Here is a 19566-nt window from a genome sequence, read left to right as displayed (position 1 = left end):
TGTGTCCTCTCTGATTTCTTTTTTTTTTAATTTTTATTTTTTATTTTTATTTATTTATTTATTTATTTATTTTTATTATACTTTAGGTTTTAGGGTACATGTGCACAATGTGCAGGTTTGTTACATATGTATCCATGTGCCACGTTGATTTCCTGCACCCATTAACTCGTCATTTAGCATTAGGTATATCTCCTAATGCTGTCCCTCCCCCCTCCCCCAACCCCACAACAGTCCCCGGAGTGTGATGTTCCCCTTCCTGTGTCCATGAGTTCTCATTGTTCAATTCCCACCTATGAGTGAGAACATGCAGTGTTTGGTTTTTTGTCCTTGCGATAGTTTATTGAGAATGATGTTTTCCAGTTTCATCCATGTCCCTACAAAGGATATGAACTCATCCTTTTTTATGGCTGCATAGTATTCCATGGTATATATGTGCCACATTTTCTTAATCCAGTCTATCGTTGTTGGACATTTGGGTTGGTTCCAACTCTTTGCTATTGTGAATAGTGCCGCAATAAACATACGTGTGCATGTGTCTTTATAGCAGCATGTTTTATAGTCCTTTGGGTATATACCCAGTAATGGGATGGCTGCGTCAAATGGTATTTCTAGTTCTAGATCCCTGAGGAATCGCCACACTGACTTCCACAATGGTTGAACTAGTTTACAGTCCCACCAACAGTGTAAAAGTGTTCCTATTTCTCCACATCCTCTCCAGCACCTGTTGTTTCCTGATTTTTTAATGATGGCCATTCTAACTGGTGTGAGATGGTATCTACTGTGGTTTTGATTTGCATTTCTCTGATGGCCAGTGATGATGAGCATTTCTTCATGTGTTTTTTGGCTGCATAAATATCTTCTTTTGAGAAGTGTCTGTTCATGTCCTTAGGCCACTTTTTGATGGGGTTATTTGTTTTTTTCTTGTAAATATGTTTGAGTTCATTGTAGATTCTGGATATTAGCCCTTTGTCAGATGAGTAGGTTGCAAAAATTTTCTCCCATTCTGTAGGTTGCCTGTCACTCTGATGGTAGTTTCTTTTGCTGTGCAGAAGCTCTTTAGTTTAATTAGATCGCATTTGTCATTTTGGCTTTTGTTGCCATTGCTTTTGGTGTTTTAGACATGAAGTCCTTGCCCACCCTATGTCCTGAATGGTATTGCCTAGGTTTTCTTGTAGGATTTTAATGGTTTTAGGTCTAACATTTAAGTCTTTAATCCATCTTGAATTAATTTTTGTATAAGGTGTAAGGAAGGGATCCAGTTTCAGCTTCTACATATGGCTAGCCAGTTTTCCCAGCACCATTTATTAAATAGGGAATCTTTCCCCATTTCTTGTTTTTGTCAGGTTTGTCAAAGATCAGATAGTTGTAGATATGCGGCATCATTTCTGAGGCTCGTTCTGTTCCATTGATCTATGTCTCTGTTGTGGTACCAGTACCATGCTTTTTGGTTACTGTAGCCTTGTAGTATAGTTTGAAGTCAGGTAGCGTGATGCCTCCAGCTTTGTTCTTTTGGCTTAGGATTGACTTGGGATGCGGGCTCTTTTTTGGTTCCATATGAACTTTAAAGTAGTTTTTTCCAATTCTGTGAAGAAAGTCATTGGTAGCTTGATGGGGATGGCATTGAATCTATAAATTACCTTGGGCAGTATGGCCATTTTCACGATATTGATTCTTCCTATCCATGAGCATGGAATGTTCTTCCATTTGTTTGTATCATCTTTTATTTCATTGAGCAGTGGTTTGTAGTTCTCCTTGAAGAGGTCCTTTACATCCCTTGTAAGTTGGATTCCTAGTATTTTATTCTCTTTGAAGCAATTGTGAATGGGAGTTCACTCATGATTTGGCTCTCTGTTTGTCTGTTATTGGTGTACAGGAATGCTTGTGATTTTTGTACATTGATTTTGTATCCTGAGACTTTGCTGAAGTTCCTAATCAGCTTAAGGAGATTTGGGCTGAGACGATGGGGTTTTCTAGATATACAATCATGTCGTCTACAAACAGGGAAATTTGACTTCCTCTTTTCCTAATTGAATACCCTTTATTTCCTTCTCCTGCCTGATTGCTCTGGCCAGAACTTCCAGCACTATGTTGAATACGAGTGGTGAGAGAGGGCATCCCTGTCTTGTGCCAGTTTTCAGAGGGAATGCTTCCAGTTTTTGCCCATTCAGTATGATATTGGCTGTGGGTTTGTTGTACATAGCTCTTATTATTTTGAGATACGTCCCATCAATACCTAATTTATTGAGAGTTTTTAGCATGAAGGGTTGTTGAATTTTGTCAAAGGCCTTTTCTGCATCTATTGAGATAATCATGTGGTTTTTGTCTTTGGTTCTGTTTATATGCTGGATTACATTTATTGATTTGGTATGTTGAACCAGCCTTGCATCCAGGGATGAAGCCCACTTTATCATGGTGGATAAGCTTTTTGATGTGCTGCTGGATTGGTTTGCCAGTATTTTATTGAGGATTTTTGCATCAATGTTCATCAAGGATATTGGTCTGAAATTCTCTTTTTTGGTTATGTCTCTGCCAGGCTTTGGTATCAGGACGATGCTGGCTTCATAAAATGTGTTAGGGAGGATTCCCTCTTTTTCTATCGATTGGAATAGTTTCAGAAGGAATGGTACCAGTTCCTCCTTGTACCTCTGGTAGAATTCAGCTGTGAATCCATCAGGTCCTGGACTCTTTTTGGTTGGCAAGCTATTGATTATTGCCACAATTTCAGAACCTGCTATTGGTCTATTCAGAGATTCAATTTCTTCCTGATTTAGTCTTGGGAGGGTGTATTTGTCGAGGAATTTATCCATTTCTTCTAGATTTTCTAGTTTATTTGTGTAGAGGTGTTTGTAGTATTCTCTGATGGTAGATTGTATTTCTGTGGGATCGGTGGTGATATCCCCTTTTTCATTTTTTATTGCATCTATTTGATTCTCCTCTCTTTTCTTCTTTATTAGTCTTGCTAGGGTCTATCAATTTGGTTGATCTTTTCAAAAAACCAGCTCCTGGATTCATTAATTTTTTGAAGGGTTTTTTGTGTCTCTATTTCCTTCAGTTCTGCTCTGATTTTAGTTATTTCTAGCCTTTTGCTAGCTTTTGAATGTGATTGCTCTTGCTTTTCTAGTTCTTTTAATTGTGATGGTAGGGTGTCAATTTTGGATCTTTCCTGCTTTCTCTTGTGGGCATTTAGTGCTATAAATTTCCCTCTACACACTGCTTTGAACATGTCCCAGAGATTCTGGTATGTTGTGTCTTTGTTCTCATTGGTTTCAAAGAACATCTTTATTTCTGCCTTCATTTCATTATGTACCCAATAGTCATTCAGGAGCAGGTTGTTCAGTTTCCATGTAGTTGAGCAGTTTTGAGTGAGTTTCTTAATCCTGAGTTTAGTTTGATTGCACTGTGGTCTGAGAGACAGTTTGTTTAATTTCTGTTCTTTTACATTTGCTGAGGAGAGCTTTACTTCCAACTATGTGGCAGTTTTGGAATAGGTGTGGTGTGGTGCTGAAAAAAATGTATATTCTGTTGATTTGGGGTGGAGAGTTCTGTAGATGTCTATTAGGTCCACTTTGTGCAGAGCTGAGTTCAATTCCTGATATCCTTGTTAACTTTCTGTCTCGTTGATCTGCCTAGTGTTGACAGTGGGGTGTTAAAATCTCCCATTATTATTGTGTGGGAGTTTAAGTCCCTTAGTAGGTCACTCAGGACTTGCTTTATGAATCTGGGTGCTCCTGTGTTGGGTGCATATATATTTAGGATAGTTAGTTCTTCTTGTTGAATTGATCCCTTTACCATTATGTAATGGCCTTCTTTGTCTCTTTTGATCTTTGTTGTTTTAAAGTCTATTTTATCAGAGACTAGGATTGCAACCCCTGCCTTTTTTTGATTTCCAGTTGCTTGATAGATCTTCCTCCATCCCTTTATTTTGAGCCTATGTGTGTCTCTGCACATGAGATGGGTTTCCTGAATACAGCACACTGATGGGTCCTGACTCCTTATCCAGTTTGCCAGTCTGTGTCTTTTAATTGGAGCATTTAGCCATTTACATTTAAAGTTAATATTGTTATGTGTGAATCTGATCCTGTCATTATGATGTTAGTTGGTTATTTTGCTCGTTAGTTGATGCAGTTTCTTTCTAGCCTCGATGGTCTTTACAATTTGGCATGTTTTTGCAGTGGCTGGTACTGGTTGTTCCTTTTCATGTTTACTGTTTCCTTCAGGAGCTCTTTTAGGGCAGGCCTGATGGTGACAAAATCACTCAGCGTTTGCTTGTCTGTAAAGTATTTTATTTCTCCTTTACTTATGAAGCTTAGTTTGGCTCGATATGAAATTCTGGGTTGAAAATTCTTTTCTTTAAGAATGTTGAATATCGGCCCCCACTCTCTTCTGGCTTGTAGAGTTTCTGCCAAGAGATCAGCTGTTAGACTGATGGGCTTCCCTTTGTGGGTAACCCGACCTTTCTCTCTGGCTGCCCTTAACATTTTTTCCTTCATTTCAACTTTGGTGAATCTGACAATTATGTGTCTTGGAGTTGCTCTTCTCGAGGAGTATCTTTGTGGAGTTCTCTGTATTTCCTGAATCTGAATGTTGGCCTGCCTTGCTAGATTGGGGAAGTTCTCCTGGATAATATCTTGCAGAGTGTTTTCCAACTTGGTTCCATTCTCCCCTCATTTTCAGGTACACCAATCAGACGTAGGTTTGGTCTTTTCACATAGTCCCAAATTTCTTGGAGGCTTTGTTCATTTCTTTTTATTCTTTTTTCCCTAAACTTCCCTTCTCGCTTCATTTCATTCATCTTCCATCAGCATACCCTTTCTTCCAGTTGATGCATCTGCTACTGAGGCTTCTGCAATCTTGCGTAGTTCTCGAAACTTGGCTTTCAGCTCCATCAGCTCCTTTAAGCCCTTCTCTCCATTGGTTATTCTAGTTATCCATTCTTCTAATTTTTTTCAAGTTTTTAACTTCTTTGCTATTGTTTTGAATTTCCTCCCGTAGCTCAGAGTAGTTTGATTGTCTGAAGCCTTCTTCTATCAACTCGTCAAAGTCATCCTGCATCCAGCTTTGTTGCGTTGCTGGTGAGGAACTGCGTTCCTTTGGAGGAGGAGAGGTGCTCTGCTTTTTAGAGTTTCCAGCTTTTCTGCTCTGTTTTTTCCCCATCTTTGTGGTTTTATCTACTTTTGGTCTTTGATGATGGTGATGTACAGATGGGTTTTTGGTGTGGATGTCCTTTCTGTTTGTTAGTTTTCCTTCTACCAGACAGGACCCTCAGCTGCAGGTCTGCTGGAGTTTACTAGAGGTCCACTCCAGACCCTGTTTGGCTGGGTGTCAGCAGCGGTGGCTGCAGAACAGCGGATTTTCGTGAGACCACAAATTCAGCTGTCTGATAGTTCTTCTGGAAGTTTTGTCTCAGAGGAGTACCCGGCCGAGTGAGGTGTCAGTCTGTCCCTACTGCGGGGGATGCCTCCCAGTTAGGCTGCTCGGGGGTGAGGGACCCACTTTAGGAGGCAGTCTGTCAGTTCTCAGATCTCCAGCTGCGTGCTGGGAGAACCACTACTCTCTTCAAAGCTGTCAGTCAGACAGGGACATTTAATTCTGAGGAGGTTCCTCCTGACTTTTTGTTTGTCTGTGCCCTGCCCTCAGAGGTGGAGCCTACAGAGGCAGGCAGGCCTCCTTGAGCTGTGGTGGGCTCCACCCAGTTTGAGCTTCCTGGCTGCTTTGTTTACCTAAGCAAGCCTGGGCAATGGCGGGCGCCCCTCCCCCAGCCTCGCTGCCACCTTGCAGCTTGATCTCAGACTGCTGTGCTAGCAATCAGCGAGACTCCGTGGGCATAGGACCCTCTGAGCCAGGTGCGGGACACAGTCTCCTAGTGTGCCTTTTTACAGGCCCATAGGAAAAGCGCAGTATTGGGGTGGGACTGACCCGATATTCCAGGTGCCGTCTGTTACCCATTTCTTTGACTAGGAAAGGGAACTCCCTGACCCCTTGCGCTTCCCGAGTGAGGCAATGCCTCGCCCTGCTTCGGCTCGCGCACAGTGCGCTTCACCGACTGTCCTGCACCCACTGTTTGGCACTCCCTAGTGAGATGAAACCGGTACCTCAAGCAGAAATGCAGAAATCACCCGTCTTCTGTGTCGCTCAGGCTAGGAGCTGTAGACTGGAGCTGTTCCTATTCAGCCATCTTGGCTCCACCCCTCTCTCTGATTTCTTTGAGATCTCTTTGAAGACGTCTTTCACTTCTCTTGTTAGCTGTATTCCTAGGTATTTTATTCTCTTTGTGGCAATTGTGAATGGGAGCTCATTCATGATTTGGCTCTCTGCTTGTCTCTTGTTGGTGTATAGGCATGCTTGTGATTTCTGCACGTTGATTTTGTAACCTGAGACTTTGCTGAAGTTGCTTATCAGCTTAAAAAGTTTTTGGGCTGAGTCAGTGGGGTTGTCTAGATACAGGATCATGTCATCTGCAAACAAAGACAATTTGAGTTCCTCTCTTCCTATTCGCATACTCTTTATTTCTTTCTCTTGCCTGATTGCCCTGGCCAGAACTTTCTTTTCTTTTCTTTTTTTTTAAATTATCATTATACTTTAAGTTCTAGTGTACATGTGCACAACGTGCAGGTTTGTTACCTATGTATATATGTGCCATGTTGGTGTGCTGCACCCATTAACTTGTCATTTACTTTAGGTATATCTCCTAATGCTATCCCTCCCCCCCCCCACCCCATGACAGGCCCGGTGTGTAGTGTTCCCCTTCCTGTGTCCAAGTGTTCTCATTGTTCAATTCCCACCTGCGAGTGAGAGCATGCGGTGTTTGGTTTTCTTTCCTTGTGATGGTTTCTCAGAATGATGGTTTCCAGCTTCATCCATGTCCCTACAAAGGACATGAACTCATCCTTTTTTATGGCTGCATAGTATTCCATGGTGTATATGTGCCACATTTTCTTAATCCAGTCTATCATTGATGGACATTTGGGTTGGTTCCAAGTCTTTGCTATTGTGAATAGTGCCACAATAAACATACGTGTGCATGTGTCTTTATAGCAGCGTGATTTATAATAACTGTGTTGAATAAGAGTGGCAAGAGAAGGCATGCTTGTCTTGTGCCAGTTTTCAAAGGGAATGCTTCCAGCTTTTGCCCAGTCAGTATGATATTGGCTATGGGTTTTTCATAAATGGCTCTTATTATATTGAGGCATGTTCCTTCGTTATCTAGTTTATTGAGTTTTTAACATGAAGGGATGCTGCTGAATTTTATCAAAGGCCTTTTCTCTATTGAGATAATAATGTGGCTTTTGTCTTTAGTTCCATTTATGTAATACATTACATGTATTAATTTGCATATGTTGAATCAGCTTTACATCCCAAGGATGAAGCTGACTTGACTGTGGTGGTTAAACTTTTTGATGCGCTGCTGGATTCGTTTTGCCAGTATTTTATTGAGGATTTTTTGCATTGATGTTCATCAGAGATATTGGACTGAAGTTTTCTTTTTTTGTTCTATCTATGCCAGGTTTTGGTATCAGGATGATGCTGGCTTCATAAAATGAGTTAGGGAGGATTTCCTCCTTTTCAGTTGTTTGGAATAATTTCAGAAGAAATGGTACCAGCTCCTCTTTGTACCTCTGGTAGAATTCAGCTGTAAATCCATCTAGACCTGGGCTTTTTTTGGTTGGTAGGCTATTACTGCCTTAATTTCAGAATTTGTCATTCAGGGACTTGACCTCTTCCTGGTTCAGCCTTGGGAAGGTGTATGTGTCTGGGAATTTATCTATTTCTTCTTTATTTTCCAGTTTATTTGCATAGAGGTGTTTATAGTATTCTTTGGTGGTTGTTCATATTTCTGTGGAGTCAGTGGTGGTATCCCCCTTAACATTTCTGATTGTTTTTATTTGAATTTTCTCTCTTTTTCTTCTTTATTAGTCTAGCTAGTAGTGTATTTTATTGATTGCTGATTTTTTTGAAGGGTTTTTTTGTGTCTCTATCTCCTTCAGTTCCACTCTGAGCTTGGTTATTTCTTGTCTTCTGCTAGCTCTGGGGTTCGTTTGCTCTTGGTTCTCTAGTTCTTTTAGTTGTGATCTTAGGGAGTTGATATCTTTCTAGCTTTTTGATATGGGCATTTAGTGATATGAATTTTCCTTTTAACACTGCTCTAGCTGTGTCCCAGAGATTCTGATACATTGGTCTCTTTGTTCTCATTGGTTTCAAAAAACTTTATTTCTGACTTAATTTTGTTATTTACCCAGAAGTCATTCAGGAGCCGGTTGTTCAATTTCCATGTAGTTGTATGGTTTTAAGTGGGTTTCTTAATCTTGTTTTGATTGTGCTGGTGTCTGAGAGACTTTTATTATTCGTTATTTTGCATTTGCTGAGGAGTGCTTTACTTTCAATTTTGTGATTAATTTTAGACTAAGTGCCATGTAGTGCTGAGAAAAATGTATATTATGTTGTTTTGGGGTAGAGAGTTCTGTAGGTATCTGTCCACTTGGTCTAGAGCTGAGTTCAAATCCTGCATATCTTTGCTAATTTTCTCTCTTGATGATCTGTCCAGTACTGACAGCGCGGCATTAACATCTCCCACTATTATTGCACGTGGGTCTACGTATCTTTGTAGGTCTTTAAGAACTTGTTTTATGAATGTGGGTGCTCCTGTATTGAGTACACGTATATTTAGGATAGTTAGCTCTTCCTGTTCAATTGAACCCTTTACCATTATGTAATGTGCTTCTTTGCCTTTTTTTGACTTTTTTGGTTTAAAGTCCATTTTGCCAGAAACTAAGATTGCAACCACTGCTTTTTTCTTCTTTCCATTTACTTGTAAAATTTCCTCCATTCTTTTATTTTGAGCCTATATGTGTCTTTGAACATGAGATGTGTCTCTTGAATACAGCACATGGTGGGTCTTCTCTTTTTATCCAGCTTGCCATTCTGTGTCTTTGAATTGGGGCAATTAGCCCATTTATATTTAAGGTTAATATTGTTATGTGTGAATTTGATCCTGTCATGATGATGCTGGCTGGTTAATTTTGCAGACTTGTTAATGTAGTTGCTTCATAGTGTCATTGATCTGTGTACTTCAATGTGTTTTTGTAGTGGCCAGATATGGTTTTTCCTTTCCATGTTTAGCACTACCTTCAGGAGCTCTTGCAAGGCAGGCCTAGAGGTGACAAAATCCCTCAGCATTTGCTTGTCTTCTCCTTCACTTATAAAGCTTAGTTTGGCCAGATATGAAATTCTGGGTTGGAAATTCTTTTCTTTAAGAATGTCGAATATTGGCCCCAAATCTCTTCTTGCTTGTAGGGCTTCTGCTGAGAGGTTCACTGTTAGTCTGATGGGCTTCGCTGTGTAGGTGACCTGGACTTTCTCTCTGACTGTCCTTAGCATTTTTTCTTTCATTTCAACCTTGGACAATATGATGATTATGTGTCTTGGGATAGATCTTCTCATGGAGTATCCTGCTGGGGTTCTCTAGATTCCCTGAATTTGAATGTTGGCCTGTCTTGCTAGGCTGGGGAAGTTCTCCTGGATGATATCTTGAAGTGTGTTTTCCAACTTGATTCCATTCTCCCCATCTCTTGCAGGTACACCAATCCATTGTAGATTTGGTCTCTTTACATAGTCCCATAGTTCTCAGAGGTTTTCTTCATTCTTTTTCATTCTTTTTTTTCTCTAATCTCTTCTGCCTGCCTTGTTTCAGTAAGATAGTCTTCAAGCTCTAATATTCTCCCTTCTGCTTGGGTGATTACATCATGAAATTCTCATGCTGTGTTTTTCAGATCCATCAGGTCTTTTATGTTCCCCTCTAAACTGGTTATTCTAGTTAACAGCTCCTGTAATCTTTCATCGTTGTTCTTAGCTTCTTGGCGTTGGGTTAAAACATAATCCTTTAGCTTAGAAAAGTTTGTTATTACTCAATTCCCGAAGCCTGTTTCTGTCAATTCATCCATCTCAGCTTCAGCCCCGTACTGTGCCCTTGGTGGAGAAGTGTTGCAATCATTTGGAGGAGAAGAGGCATCTGGCTTTCGGAATTCTCAGTGTTTTTGCTTTGGTTTTTAATCATCTTCATAGATTTTTATTTACGTTTTATCTTTGAGGCTGTTGACCTTTGGATGGGGTTTCTGTGGGGTCATTTTTGTTGATGTTGTTGTTGTTGCTTTCTGTTTGTTTGTTTTCTAACAGCCAGTCCCCTCTTCTGCAGATCTGCTGCAATTTGCTGGGGGTCCATTCCAGACCCTTTTCACCTGGGTGTCACCAATGGAGGGCTGCAGAACAGCAAAGATTGCTGCCTGCTCTTTCCTCTGGAAGCTTTGTCCCAGAGGGACACCAACCTGATGCCAGCCGGAACTCTCCAGTATGAGGTGTCTTGCAACCCCTGCCGGGAGGTTTCTGCTGCCATTTAGTGTTTCCTAGCAGCTTGATTTAAATGCCAATGAAACCCAGAAAATTACAACTCACCTAATGAGGACTAGCCACATGAGAGAGACAGAACTGATAGGACTCTCAAACCAGGCTCCTGATATGGTACACCTGATGAACAGCTGAATACATCAATGACAAAAGCATTTAAAAATATTAAAGCACAGCCCATAACTTTATGGAACTTAAATAACACCATCTTCAAGTTTAAAATTTTATTACATCAATAGGAAGAGAGAGGTGTTCACTGTTGATTACTGAATTAGTAGCACAGAAGAAGTGGAGAAAATATCACAGTGCAAAATATACAGCGATGAAAAATGTAAGGGAATAGTTGAGTGACATTAAGGAAAATAGGAGTTCCAGAAAGAGAAAAACGAGAGATTGGGTTAAGACACTAATTAAATAATAGAGAAAAACTTCCCTATGTGTTAAAGAAAGACCAGTTAAAAGGACTTTACAAGTTCTAGTCAGGATTTATAAGAAGATGATTCACACCTTAGTAAGATAAAAATTCCAAATTTCAGGCATAAAGATAAAATATTAGAAGCTTCTATTTAGAAAGAATGAGTACATTATGAAGGCAGATGGATCAGACTGGAATCAGGCTGCTCATCTCCCACTTTGGGCCACAATAGAATGAAAGTCAACAGCAGAATCACATCATAGTAAAATAACACCCACAAGATCTCAATCCTGGCTGCATGTTAGAATCAGCTAAGCAGCTTTAGAAATGCTGCTGCCGGGCTCCACCCCAGATGAATTAAATCAGAATCTCTGGGGGTGGGGCTGATAATTGGCATTTTTTAACTCCCCAGGCTTTTCTAATAAGCAACTAACATTGCGATCTTATCTATAGACTACTGGGAGGAAAAATCCTACGTCCAGCCAAGCTAGCATCCATCTGCCAAGGTGAAGTAAAGATTATTTACAGATATACACATTTTAGAAAATGTGTTAGTATTTATCCAATCTGAGAAAATAGAAAAGAGAGCAGATAAATTAGAATAGTCAACATGGAGAAAGACAAAGAGCAAATAGAAGAAACAATGGTAAGCAAAGAGCTATATAATGTCTGATGACATCTAAACAGACATAATAGAAATGGTGACTGAAGCCTAGGAGTTTACCGTAAGCCATCAAAATAAAAGTTCTTAAAATAGAAAAGACAAATTCTGTGGGGAGATTCAAATAATAGTTTAGAATTGAAAGGGTCAAGTTACTTCAGTAAAATTTAAAAGTTGGGTTAGGCTCATGATGAGAAAGTAGAATTAAAAGTGTTCCCTAGAGGTAGAAGTGGGGGTATAGTTACAGTATTCTAAAGTTCTCATCTTGTGGATGGGACATCACTGGGTTATAGAGCATTTTGGTGGAGAAAATACTTGGTATCATAGTTTCATATACATTATAGAGTGTTTTTGTTGCTGTTTTTAAGACAGGGTCTCAGTCTGTCACCCAGGCTGGAGTGCAATGGTGTAATCATAGCTCACTGCAGCCTCCAACGCCTGGCTCAAGCAATCCTCCCACCTCAGCCTCACAAGTAGCTGAGACTACAGGCACGTGCCATCATACCTGCCTAATTTTTTAAAATGTTTCTTGTAGAGACAGGATATTGCTATGCTGTCCAGACTGTTCTTAAATTCCTGGGCTCAAATGATCCTCTTGCTTTGGTCTCTCAAAATCTTGGGATTACAAGTATGATCCACAGCACCTGGCAGGGTCTTATTTATTTTTTTTAATAAGCATTAGCATCAACAACGAAAAAGTAATCATTAATTGCATAGAAAATAATGTCTTCCAGTATAGAAATAAAAAGCAATTTGGCCAAAAGGACAAATTGAGTAAAAGGGGATTTTCAGTCCCTTAATTTGCCTTCCTCCTTCTTAGTGTCAATGAGAAGAGTCAAACTCTGTAAAATATTTGAAGAGATTTATTCTGAGCCAAATTTGAGGAGCATGACTTTTGATACAACCCCAGGAGTTTGGGCTTGAAAACATGTTCCCCAGGTGTTTGGGCTACAGCTTGGTTTTACACATGTTAGGGAGACATAAAACATTAGTCAATATACGTAAAGTATAAAAATTTCATCCAGAAAGGTGGGAGAAGTCGAAGCAGGGGGCTTTCAGGTCATTGATGGATTCAAAGATTTTCTGATTAGCAATTGGCTGAAAAAGTTGAATTATTATCGAAAGACCTGGAATCAATAGAAAGGAGTGTCTGGGTTAAGATAAGGGTTTATGGATCCCAAGATTTTTATCATGCAGACAAAGCCTCCAGATAGCAGACTTCAGAGAGAATAGATTGTAAATGTTTCTTATCAGACCTAAAAATGTGCCAGACTCTTAGTTAATTCTCTCCTGGATCAAGAAAGACACCCGGAAAGGAAAAGAGATTTTCTACAGAACATAGATTTTCCCCTGAACAGACAGTTTTCCAGGCCATTTCAAAATATGTCAAAAAATATATGAATAGGTGCGGTGGCTCATGCCTGTAATCCCAGCATACTGGGAGGCCAAGGTGGGTGGATCACTTGAGGTCAGGAGTTTGAGACCAGCCTGGCCAACATGGTGAAACCTTGTCTCTACTAAAAATACAAAAATTAGCTGGGTGTGGTGGCAGATGCCTACAATCCCAGCTACTTGGGAGGCTGAGGCAGGAGAATCACTTGATAATGGGAGGCAAAGATTGCAGTGAGCCAAGATTGCACCACTGTACTCCAGCCTGAGAAACAGAGTAAGACTCCATCTCAAAAAAAAAAGAAATTTATATATATATATATATATACATATATATATATGTAAAATACTTTGATTTCTTTCAGGGCCTGCTGTCATGTTGGTATCTTATTGCTACAAAGAGTCTGTTTTTTAGTCTTAAGGTCTCTGTTTTAATATTAATGCTGGTCAGCTGTGCCTGAGTTCTAAAGGGAGGAGGAGGGTATAATGAGACATGTCCAACCCGTGCCTTCCCATTGTAGCCTGAAGTACTTTTTCAGGTTAACTTTGGAATGTCCTTGCCTGAGAGGAGGGGCCCATACAGTTGGTAAGAGGGCTTATAATTTTATTTTTGGTTTACATTAGTATAGATACTGCCTCTAAAGGTTGACTTTCTGCTTGTGCAGTAGGACAAATCTCTAGCTAATTTAATGATGCATCTCCATAAATTTTCTTCTCTCTCCCATACTATCACTATTTCACTGTCTGCTGTATCATTCCCTTCAGCATCCAGATATGCTGTTATTTCTCCCATATTAAAAACATCTTCATTCTACTTCCCCTGTGAGTTACAGCCCTGTTTATATATACTCTGTTTCAGATTTCTTCCCTCCTAAATTCTCTAACTTAGTCAGGTTTTCTGTGCCCCACCACTGTACTGGGATCTTTGGCTAAATTTCCATATTGCTAAATTCAGTATTCGATTCACTGTCTACATCTTAAATCTTTCAGCAACACTTAACGTAAGGAATTATCCTCTTCATTGCCCTCTTAACAGAAGCAATTACCTTCTTCAAGACACCCTTCTTTCACTTGTCTTCCAGGGCACCACATAACTTTGGTTTTCCTCCTCTCTCAATGGGAATTCCTTAATAGTCCATTTGCTGGTTCTTTGTCTTTGCCCAACCACTTACCCTGAAGTGTTCCCAAGTTCATCCACCTCTTCTCTACCTATACTCATTCTTTTGGTGATCTCATTCCTTCTAATCACTACTGATTCCCAAATTTATGTCTCTGGCCAAATCTGTAATCCAAAGCCAAATGCCAACTTAACATCCGTATTGGTTGTGTAATAGACATCACAAATCAACCTGTCCAAAATGAAACCAGTAATATTTCTGTCTCTATGTGCAGCTTTCTCCATCTGCTTTTTGTCAGCTCATCCTTTCCGTTGTTTTTGCCAAGTAAGTCTTCTGACTTTATCTCTTTAGACTCATCCCCTTGCTCAGTTTTTTCAGTGATACCAGCACTGTGTAATTTTTCAATTTTGTTTTTCATGTCATCTTGGGTTTTTGCTAAGCTATTTTCTCCTTCAGGACCACCCTTCTCCCAGATATCTATCTCCATTACCAGTTTTGAGACTTTGCTCAAATACCTCATTTATAATGAATACCTTGTTTAAAAATATATCCTGCCCTTTCCATCACAGAATTTTTAACCATCCTTACCCTACACTATATTTTCATGACATTTTATTACTATGGAACATATCAGCATATAACATATTATATGATTTACAATTTTATTATGTTTACTATTTGCCTCCTTTCATTAGAATTTGCACTCCTCAAGGCCATGGATCTTTATTTGGTTTCACTACAGTATTTGTTCCAGGAGTCTAGAATACTACCTAGTACCAAATAGTGCTTAATAAATATTTACTTACAAATCATTGGGGTATATTTGTAGCTAAGTAGCATGAAAAAGAATGATTCACGGGATATAACCAGAACCTAATTTTATTTCAATCTTTTAATATATTTTTAAAATCAATGAATTCTGGGAAATCATTCTCATATCACTGCAGGAAAACTTATACATTCTCCATAAGGTCACTTTAAGGCAAACATGGTCTCAAATTTATGACATTATGGATACTTCTCTTAGCAGGCATGAGCCGTAGGACAGAGCCTGCATCTGTGGCTGGCTGTTTCTTGCTTGCCTCATTTTATTTCTCATTAGCTGGCTGCTTCTACTAACCTATCCAGGTAGCTCCATGGGAATGGGGAAAAGAATGGCAGAAGAAAGTTCATACCCAACAGATACTGTCATAGGGTAGCTTTGTGCTCTCTGGGCCTGGTAGATGTATAAATCTGGCTCTTTCTCTCTAGAGCACTTTGATGGGCTTTGCAGGAGCTTCTCTGCGATCTCCTTAGACAACATCTTACTTTTCAAGGGAGAGGTATTCTCTTCTACTATCTGGCCTTTACTACCATTCACAAGTCTTATATTGGTTTACAGGACACTGTTGGAAAGCCACTACCTTTTCAAGAACTCACTGACAGAAGTCAAAACAACAAGTCTACCTTCTCTTCTGTAGTTTTCACATGCACCTTGTGCTCTGTTCACCATTGGAGGGGACCACAGTGGCTTCCCAGAAGCTGTGCTCTTTGCTGCCCCAGGCTACTTTTAGTTTCCTTCAGCGTGAGTCACACACCAGTCCCCTTCATTGCTCAACTTCAGAGAACACATATGATGCTCCCTGCGTGCTGCTGTTTTAGTCATAACCTGGCGTTATGAGATGGTCTTCTGTCACCTCATGCTATTCTTTTGCAAAAGGAATTTCTTTGTAAATCATCTCCCAATTTCCACACACTTTACTTTGTATAGACTACTTGTTGATTTTTAGGGCCATATTATATTAGTCCTTTTAACTTTGAAATTTCCTCAGGATATCTATCCTTCATCTTGAAGTTTTATATCTATTGTATTTTGGTAACCCAGATAAAACTTTTACCATCTTTTTAATATACATCTGCATGTGTGTGTGTGTATACATACATACATATATATATAAAATATATGTACATATAGCATTTTGATAACATATATTTATACAGCTGGTGAAATTTGTAGATAAGCTTGGTTTGTTGTTTGCATAAGTTACCATGAGTGAGATGAGAATTGGGGGATGATGCGGGTAGAGGAATGAGAAAAACGAAAGGTAGAGGGGAATATAAGAAAAAATAAAGTATGGCCCTAAAATGCCCTAGCACCTTATACTATTGTCTTTATAAACTCTGTGTATGTGTGTGTTTGTTTATGTGTTCATTATAATATTGATATATATTTAGAGAAAGATGTCTTAAGTCAAAAATAGATTCAGAGTACTGTTTGTAATTTGATTCTATTTAGTTAAAAGAAATTTAGAAATGTATACAGTTGTATGTATGCATGTGTTGGTAAGGAACAACTTGTGGGAAGAGTCATATAAGGTTGATAAATATTAACATTGATGGCCTGAGGAAAGTGGAATAGGAGGTATGGAATCAGAGGAATAGGAGGTACAATATGTTTCTAGTTTTTCAGTTGCTACAAGTAGCACATCTTATAACTTTGTGAATTTTTAAAAATCAGTGCGGCACTGCCCTTCTAACATTCTGGGAAGGCAGATGAGGAAATCACCTGTAAAATGTTACCCAGTAGAAAAACACCTGCTGAGTATGAAGGTGGAAATAGTGAATTTTGGGATATGAGTAGAATGGGAAAAGTTGGAAATAACAGCAGTGGGATTTCTAATATGGAGTATACTGGAATTGACAAATTGATTTTAGAAGCAAAAAGACTAAGGTGAAAATGAATAGAATGAACCTTTACAAAATTATCAGTTTAAACTAAAGCCTTTTGTTTATTAGTGACAAATAACTTTGGACTAATAATTTTGAACACAATACAAAAACAAAACAAACTGTAGATTATTACCAGGTTGGATTTGGCAGGTTGAGTAGGTAAAGAAGTTAAGAGATCATAGGCTGTTGATGAAAGTATGGTTGACTTAGGGCACAGGCAGAGTAGAGACAAGAAAAGTATAAATGAAAATGATAAGCTAGGAAAAGACAAAAACTCAAGGAGCTGGAATACTCAAAGGTGACGGGGAATGTGTTTAATGAGAATGAGAGAACAAAATGGATAGAAATAGGGTTACCTTATATACAAGTGTGCCTGAGATAATCCCAGTAAAATTAATAATAAGGTCTTACTTTACTCTCAGAAGTGTCCTTTTGTGAATGATAATTTAAATGAGTTCATCAGGGGGTGGGAAGGGAAAGACTATTGAGTATAGTCATTAACACAGGAGGCAGGAGAGATCTCACCTTCTTAGGAAGAAGAAAGTGAGGGATCTCAGCTCACAGTGTCTACTTTGGAGCAAAGCAATTAACTATATAAACAGTGATTTACACTAACTTTTGTGCAATGAAGACTCACAGATGAGATAAGTATATGGTTATTTAAGACCATATTTCTCAAACTCTGAGACTACCTTCAAAGTTCAACTGAAAGTTTTGGGAATTTTCTTAGGCATTTATTAAACAGAGCAATGAGTCCCTTCACAGATTTCTGAACCATCTGGGAAGGGGATCTGCACTCCGACTCCTGTCAATAAACATCTCTTTGGCTTGTTATCCTTTGCTTATCTTTCAAAACACTGACTTTGCCTCTGCCCTCCAGTTGTGCCTTCACACACTATATATCTGGATGCTGTAGTCCATATGTGATGACTTCAGCCTTGTGGATGGGTCAAGAATCAAGTACTTGATTTTAAACCAACTAAATGTGGTAGTAAATTTTTGAGTCAGATTAACCAGGGTTAGAATTTTAACTGCCATTTACTAGCTTTATACAATTATACAAATTGCTTGAATCTTTTTGTTTCAAAAACTTGACGCTCCGCAAGTATCTACTTTTGAGAATTTTTGTAAGCAATAGAGGATATAATGACACATGCAAATCAATTAGCACAGTGGCAAGCATAGGGTAAGTGTGAAAACATGTTAGTTTCTTACTTCTCCTTTGCACGTATTTATAAGTATTTATTCTTCAACAAATTGTGTTCCTTTACTTAGCATCCTCATTGTTTCCTATGTAACAATGGGTAAATGAATGCCTAACACCAGAGTCTATCACCACTGTAACATTTTTGAGATGAAAATCATGCACAAGAAAAAGTTATCACGGAAATAGGGAAAATAGGCTCATCACTCCACATTTCACATATTTGATTTCAAAGTAAATTTTCAAACTGACATTGCAACATTTTTATCTTGCCTCTTACTTTCAGAAAATAATTCATTTAAATTTGTTTTAGATTGTTAGTTTTAAAAGGATACAAAGAGAGAGAAATTATAAGTTTAATTTTTTTTAAACACTTAAGAGAATAGTATTTGTTTATTATTCTTAGAGCCTTTACACTGTTAAAGTTTAGGGGAAAACTAAAGGACGCACTTCATTCTAGTTTACCAATGGATTAGTTTTTTTATTACTGTGTAACAAATTACCAGAGACTTAGTTGCATAAAACAATACCCATTTATTATCTCATTGTTTCTGAACATCAGAAGCCTGGGTGTGGAGTAGCTTGCCTCTCACAGTCTCACAAAACAATTAAAGTATTAGGTAGGCTGTTTATCCTTTGAAGCTCAGAATCCTATTCCAAGCAGATTCAGGTTATTGACAGAATTCGCTTCCTTGCAGATGTGCGTTTAGGTCCTCACTTTCTTGCTAGCTATTGCCTGGGGACTGTTCTCAGCAACTAGTTACTGAGTCAGGTCACTGCCACATAGTGCCATCCACTCCCAACATGGCAGTTATTTGCTCTTCAGGGTCAGCCAGAAAATCTTTTCATTCTTCATATTTCTTCCCACAAGAAGGCGCAGTCCCTTTTAATGTCTCACTTGTTTAGGCCAGACCTACCCAGGATATTTTCTCTTTTGATTATCTCAAAGCAATTGATTAGAGACCTTATTTTATCTGCAAATCTTTTCATCTTTTTCATATGGCATGATCCATTTGCTATATAACTTGCTAATCATCAGAGTGAATTCCATTGTGTTCACTGTGCTTCCTACCATCAACGGATGAGGTGGGGAGTGTTATACAGGGAATATACACCAGGGGATGGAATCTTGGATACCATCTCAGAACCCTGCCTGCTATAATCAGATTCAGGGTAGTATCATATTCATATTGTTTTTGTCATGAGTTTGGATTGTATAATGTGGAAAAATCAAATTGAATATATGCGATGTGATTATATTGTACTTCTTTCACCTTTTATCATTTTAATCATTCACAATTAAAAGCATGTTTTTCTTTTTCTTTAACACTTACATAGAAACAATATTTTTAATGTTCAGTCCATTTACAATTTAGAGTAAGAAAAATTGTCCTGTGGGAGCTTATTACTTTTGGTCATGGTTCTCTTGTTTTATAGTAGAATATTTAAGAATAGCAAAATCATTTCCATTTATTTTTCAGACATAAAAACATAAAAGGGACTTTGTGTGTATGACATAAATTAAAAGTCTAAAATTTCATACAATAGGCACTATCCTATTAGATGAGTAGTGTATTACATAAAAATACTTTTTAATTCTTAGCATTCTTAATTATTGCAACAATCTCCTTTCTCTTTACTATTTCTTTGTAGTTTAAGTTAGTTATCTGCT

At 38.6% G+C, this 19566-nt stretch overlaps 1 long non-coding RNA gene across 1 annotated transcript in view; it reads left to right on the top strand.

Annotated features, from left to right (window-relative positions):
* Positions 1-19566, top strand: part of LOC101175942 — a 246917-nt gene that overhangs the window by 48548 nt on the left and 178803 nt on the right. The gene's annotated exons all lie outside the window — the stretch shown is intronic.

Source organism: Nomascus leucogenys, chromosome 11, assembly GCF_006542625.1.
Source record: "Nomascus leucogenys isolate Asia chromosome 11, Asia_NLE_v1, whole genome shotgun sequence".
NCBI lineage: Eukaryota > Metazoa > Chordata > Mammalia > Primates > Hylobatidae > Nomascus > Nomascus leucogenys.
Note: the sequence above shows the minus strand (reverse complement) of the source record. Positions and strands in the feature narration are given on the sequence as shown.